Consider the following 7,058-nt stretch of genomic DNA (forward strand, 5'->3'; position numbering starts at 1 on the left):
GTGGAACTTCCTTTGCTGGAAATACTCGAGACTCAGCCTGCCATATGCAGGGCCATCTTTTCCCACAGGAATTTGGGCAGAAGGCTCTCCGGAGGTCCCTTCTGACCCCGGGAGCACCGCGCGGAGCGGGGCTCTCACCAGCCTGTCCCTCTGAGGCCAGCCAGCAGATGGCACGGTTCAACAGCAGTACAAACCTGCCAGCCAGAAGGTGTGCTTCGTACGGGAATAAATGCTAAAAAACCCACGCTGATCCAGAAAAAAAAGGGCTTACTAAGGACCACTTCTACTTCAGAGAGGAATATGCAGCATCGTTTAAAAAAAAAGAGTTTCTTTTGTGGTCAGTTTTGTATTAAGGTGTGTTATATGTCTGTGTGCCCAAGCCAGGTGACACTACACTATTCTGATAGACCTTCCTGGCACAGGGTTTGCCCCCTAGATTAATGATGATATTTCCCAGCTCTTCCTTTCTGACAGGAAAGCCGTTTGACATGTTAAGGAACACCTTATATGTGCCTTACAGGTAGGCAGCCTCATGACCTCGTGTACGCATGTGAGCCTGTTGAGCGACTGAAAGACATGGGCCCTCCAACACAGCCGAGACATTACAGGCTGGTCCTCAGAAGGGTGCACCGCCAGTCATCAACAAGACCAGGACATGGGACTCTAATGAGAGAAGGCATTTGAGACCTTGCTGCTTACCAGTTTAGCCCGTATCTCATTCCTGGTGAGTGTCTGGGGAGTCCTTGGGAAACACAGAGGCAGGGAGCAGGCTGCACTCTGTGTTTGTCCTCATGTGAACAGAAATGGTTGTTAGAGGTGATTAGGCTCTATCTAATTTTATTGTTCATTTATTGTGCTGTTGGTGTTACCATACTTTGATACAAGCCATGAATATATCACAATGAATGTAACAGGGTAAACTATTTCTGTTGATGCAAAAGACTTTGGGTTAAGTAATATTTGCCTTGGTAAACAAATAGGGATGAAAATGTGAGTAATTACAATGTACCCTGTTCAGGTACATCTGGCACAAGTGAATGTTGCAGCTGGAAGGTTTTCTTTGTCTCTTGCCAGCTTGTATGTATGCATTACCTTAATCTCAGGGAGGAGCTCACGGAAATGAGCAGACATGTAATATAAATGGGTTTTATAAGCTGATGACTACTTGCACCTGAAGGCTTTGTGATTACTGTCAGTTTAGAAATTTTAGCTGAGTGCTTGGAGTGAAAGCTTGATTATCTTCTTAGTCCTGGACTTTACAGTATTGAAACGCCATTGCTCCTAACTACAGGACAAAGGTGCAGGTCCAGACTGAGCGGTTTGAAGGTGTTTAGTGTGATGAAGTAGCAATGTCTTTGTACACATGTTTGAAGGGGAAAAACAGCTGTTAGAAGCAGCATTTGACTAATGGTGGTAGTGGGGTGAATTTGATGAAACTTGTCTAAAATAAATTCAGAAACAATATTCAAAGGATTTAGGGCTAGGCCTGGAAGCCCACCCTTGTAATACAGTGATCAGAGTATTCATTTTGAAGAGTGGGAGGAAAAAGAGCACCTTCCCTTAAGTCATTTCTTTGCTGGGTTTGGGAGAGGAATTTGAAATGTGGTCCTTTGTTTCCTGTTGAGCTTGTTTTGCTGTAGGCTGCAGGGGATTTAGGGTGGTTTCTTCTGGTCTTTGAAACTGCTCCTCTGAAATATGTACTGGATTATGAGCTGAAACCAAAACCTCTCCAAAGAATTTGTTAATCACCATCACAGTGTCAGTCTCTTTCTCTGTGGCCAGTAGTTGTCTGAGTACTGGAACTAGTGGAAAAGGATGAATGTAATGCATCTTCACCTTTGGTTAGAGTAGGAGGCAAAGCTTTAGTTTGAACTTTGACTCACAGTGAGGCAGACAAAAAGAATGAACTGCACTCTTCTGTAAAGGTGCCAGGGCTGTGCTATGAAGGACATTAGAGGGATTTTGGGGCTGTGTCTCTGTCCTTATGAGTTTAGTCTTGTATGTTATAAAAAATACCCAGAATTGCTAGCTTAAAATAATTAGTTGGGTTTTTTTAAAAGTTATTTTTGCCAAAATCACTATTTTTTGAAGTTTTGCATTAACAGAAGTGAATGTTTGTTTTGATTTAGCCACAAAACCAGGGATCTTGAGTCTTGGAAACACTGTAACTGCATTAATGTGGTGCTTCTCAGCAAGGCTAATTAACCCACAAACACTATGGTTCTGATGTAATTAAATTGCTCCTTGTTCTGGAGCTCATTTATTGCGTAATAGTTTGAGGATCTCTGTGCCATACTTCACTGCACAGGGTAAGGGTGCCCTCAGTCGTCTTAATGCCTTCCTTATGTTTTGCTCAAGCTTTCACTTTGAAAAAAACCTTACTGCTCCTGTTCCTCTTAATGTTTAGCACTTACTGAATTTATCAGATAAGGTGGGGCTTCAAAATTGAGTCAGTTAAATGAGTTGGTGGAAATTTACAGCAGCAGAGGTTGTCTAGTGGCCAGAAATGAAGGCCAAATGGAGAAGGACAGAACATTTCAATCTAGCTTCATCAGGCGCGTAGTGTCTGTCAGGTCACTTCCAGCCATGTACTGAAGTAGGGACCTCTTTGCCCTGGGAGCGTTGGAATTTTGGGAGGATTGTTTGTTGTCAGCCTGATAATGTCAGAGCTCTGACACCAGAATCCAGCCATAGCAAAGGGTCGTGCAGAGTAACATATGGTTATTTTCAATCTAAATTCCCTTTAATGTAAAAATAATGCCATTGAATAAGGTTCAGAGTGAGGACAGAAAAGGGGAAGGAGGGAAAATAGGATATATCCTCAGAAATGTAAAGCAGTACACAGGAAACACACTCACTGTGGATACATACACTCTTCCTGTGGTATGTGTGTCCATCCTTTCACCTTTGTGTAAGGATGGCAGTGCACGTACACAATAGCAGCACTTTCTGGAGGAAGAAAAACACTTGATCTCTCCTTTCACTTACCTGTGGTTTCTTGAACTTTAAAACATGTGAAATGACAAAGTAATTGAAGGGGCTTGGATGTTCTCCCTGTTTGCTGAATTGAACCTTTAGATCTGAGTTTAGTGAGGTTGGGATACTGATGTCATCTGTATAAACGAGGGAATGCTGACTTCCAAGTAAAAATAACCAAAGAGCTCAGAGTTGGTCTCGGGGTTCCTTAGTGTTAAGCAGTGTATGACCAAAGAGGTAGGCAAACAGAGCTCTTACTCCTAAAACCACAAGCAAGGAACTCCATTATTGCTCTGTTATTGCTCTGCAAAAGACACTGTCTTGTTCCCAGAGTGCTGCTGCTGGTTTTGCTTTATTCCTTTATGAAACACCATTTGAAGATTTTAAAAGCTTAGATTTCACTTTGTGGTATTCATGTTTTTCCAGACTTTCTGTGCATGTTAACAATCAAATTTTATCATTCTTGTTGACTCTCTTTGGACTATGTCAATGTCCTTTCTCTAAAAGGCTGCCAAATATTTCACAGAGGATTATAAATGTTTTTAAAGAATAGATTTAATTCTGCCTTCTTGTTTATTTGTTGGTGTCGATGGTTTCATGAGTCTTCATGAGTCATGTGTTTGTATAATATATTTCAACTTTCACGACCTGTGCAGCAAATTTAGGAATCAATTCTGCAGTTAAGCTCAAACTCTAAATAAGGTTCATTAGGTAAAAACCCACATAAAGTTGAGACAAGAAAATGTGCTGAATGTCATGCAAATGAACACTACATGGTGCTGCACATTGTTGTTGATGAAGTTTGAAAGAAAGTGCAACATCCCCAGTAGCTGGCTTGTTTGAAACTGAATTGTGTTTGTGAGTTGAGACTAAATTGCGTAATGGCTTTCTCAAACCAAAATGTTCGCATTTGTCTGGCATATTCTGTTTTGCAGATGTTCCAGCCAAACTGGTGAAATACATGTAGTTAGTTCTTAAGATAATAATGACCTTTAAACCTTTTCTGAATCAATTCTGAGCCTTGATGACTCAGAGTAGTGAAACTGTGAGCAAGGGGCCAATTGCTAGTCTATAAAGCCATGCGTTCCTCATATCTGAGAGAACCTTTGCTATTCAGACATGTTGGGTTTATGTGAAGGGCTGCAGTAATGCTGAATGTTAAATCTCAAGATTCAGAGATAATAGCAAGAAAAAACCTAGAAAGGGTTGCTCAGGTTATTTTTAACTATTTTGCGATCGCTTCTCATCATAAGAAAAACTTACCGATGAGTGTTCACATTGCAGTTCTTACAGGACAAAAATATTAGCTGTCTGATACTTCTGTACCTGAAGTTTACAGATTTCACTTAAAAGAAAATTTTTCATTGAGGAGATGAAAACCAGAATCTATGGAGAGAGAAGCCTTTATTATTGACTGACCTAAACGCTTCCTGATGCATATGCCTCCTGAGAACATGCATAGCATAGAGATGGAGGAGGAAACAGCCTGATTGTAGCTACTAAGGACTTTTAGAATACTTCCTAGAATCTGAAAGGTTTCATGTTCTTTAGGAAATTATGGTTTCAAATGGGGATTTTCTTAGTGTGTCAGGCTTCCAATTTAAGCCAGGGGACTTTAAGAAAGGTGCTGAGTGCAAGGCCAGAAGCTGGATTCCCATTCTTCTCCCGGACCTACCCATCTCCGAGACAGGAATTTTGGTTTAAATTTGTCTTTATACAAGTGCTGTTTCTGGAAGCTCATCTGTCTGAGACCTGTAAGTAAATTATTGCATTTAAAATCTCAATCAAGGTGTTGGACATTTCACCTGACCAGGAATGCTGAGCTAGTTCTCAGCCTCTCGTCTCCTTAAGCAATTCTTGTGCCTAAACCCTTTTTGCAAATTTACACAGGAGAGAAGGCAGCTCTGTGCTGGAAGAGACTGCAGCCAGTTGTGCAGAGGCTGGTACGCCTTCAGAGCAGGTGGGTAACTAAAGCCTTGCATACTGGAGTAGCTCATTGCTAGTTGGGGACAGTGAGCACACCGATAGGAAGAGAGTGCTTACCTCTTTCTGTTTTAACCTCCAGTTACCCAGTACTGGCTCCTGGTTGACTATAGGAAACTCAAAACTTGGGAGAAAACAGAAACAAGTCTGGCCAAAACAACTCTACCAAGTTCACAAACACTCAGAAGACAAACATTGTTTCTAACAGGTGCCTTTTCAGCATGAGGCCTCATTTACAAAAAGGTAAGCTGAGGTAAAGGAGAAAATGATCTATGCAAGGTGACTCAGACTGCTTTCTCTTTGGCAAAGGCTGCTGGTTAGCAGCTCACTTCCACTGAACCGATTTGACTTATTAGAACAGCAGAAGTGTCTTCATTTTTTGCCAGGCTGTTTCTGTGCATTGCATAAGTTACGCTGGCTCATGAAGAACTATGATGAGCAACATAAAAGCTGACACAACCAAGGCAACGGGAGCGTGCAGCTGGCGAAAGCAAGCTCTTATGGCAGTTAGTTCACCACTCGTCATGAAACTGCTTTCTGCCATAGTGCTGGTGGCAGAGCATGGCAAAGAAGAGCAAGTATTCTCAAACTTCATTGATGTGGTTGATCTGTTTATTTCATCTGGGCAGTGGATAAAGCCCCCAAATGGCCTCCCTCTTAATTTTCGTAATATTTTTCTTATTGTAGGCGTGTGTGCATATAGAGAGAAAAACACCTCGGTTTGGGAGTTGCATTCTTATTATATAGATATGGGGAAGTTGATTTTTTAAGGGAGAACCATGAACAACAGAGAAAACAACACTGTGTCCTACATAGTCAAAAGCAGATGGGAGTGTGCAGGTGTGATCTTATGCTCATAAGTCAGTCCACAAAGTCATGAAATCAAACCATCAACATATTACTAATTTTATTTTTTCTTAGATTGTGTTGAATCATTGGGATCAACATTATCAAACTCGTCTTTAAACCACAAATGCTTTTTTGGTTTGTTTTTTTTTTTTTTAATGTCAGTGATTTTTTTTATTGATTCCAGAGCGAAGGGCTACCAGAAACAGCTAGTATTAGTGAATTCCTGTACTATGGCAAAGGCAGTTGATGCTCAGAGGAGCAGATGTGCTGGGCCAAGGCCTGGGAGTAGCTCGGGAGAGCAGGAGCCTGGCTGAAGCCGGCCGAGCTCTCAGGAGGGTGCTCTGCAGTGTGTTTTCTTTGGAGACAAGAAGTCCTTGCCATTTTCTCATCTCCTGGCTGCTCTTCTTAGTCCGCAACCCTCTCAGTTGTACTATCATAAACTGTTGTGGTCTTTGCCATAAACTTATTGCTATGTGCTAAGAAAAAAAGTACATTTCATGATGACAACTGGGAATTGTGATGCAGGGTTAGGAATAAGGAATTGAGAAGGGACAAGTGCCTCTAAGGAAAGCAGTTAATGCAATTACACCCACCAAACATTTACAGAGAAAGAAAACACTTCAGAGGAACTAAAATGCACTGTCCTAGCTAGCGGCTGCCTGCTTGCCTGCCTTTTGCCTGTTTGTTAAAAGGACCATATGGACTGATGGGGTGAGGAAGCAGGGAACTGAGATGCTGGGCCGATAGAAAACCATCTCTGCCAGGTGCCAGCCAACTTCATTGCCCTGGTTCAATTGCTGACTCAACTCACTCTTCTCAGCGAAGATTTTGATTATTTTGAATCATCAATTTTGTTAAAATATTTCCCTGAAAGCATTTATGTCAGTACAACTTTTTCCATTGAGCTTCACGTTCACCTCTTTCCCCTGCTCAAAACCCCATCGTGATGGTAGGGCCTCCCTGTTGTTACCCATCAGAGCTCTCTCTGATCCTGCTGGCTCCTGCTCTTTGCCTCCACCTCCCTGACATGCTTTCTAAAAGGAAATACTGCCAAAGGACACATCAATTGGGTTCTCCTACATAAAAATAAATCTAAAAAAAGTAGTCTCACTTCATTTTTACCCTGAATCTTGTGTTGTTTCAGTGCAACAATATGTGCCTGTAAGAGGACAGACACTGAGGTGGCAACCTTTAGTTAGAAATATTGCAGTATGCCTTCATCCCTAGCCTCAGGGCAACTTTTTTTCCCC

The sequence above is a fragment of the Falco rusticolus genome, chromosome 2, assembly GCF_015220075.1.
Source record: "Falco rusticolus isolate bFalRus1 chromosome 2, bFalRus1.pri, whole genome shotgun sequence".
In the NCBI taxonomy this organism is placed as follows: domain Eukaryota; kingdom Metazoa; phylum Chordata; class Aves; order Falconiformes; family Falconidae; genus Falco; species Falco rusticolus.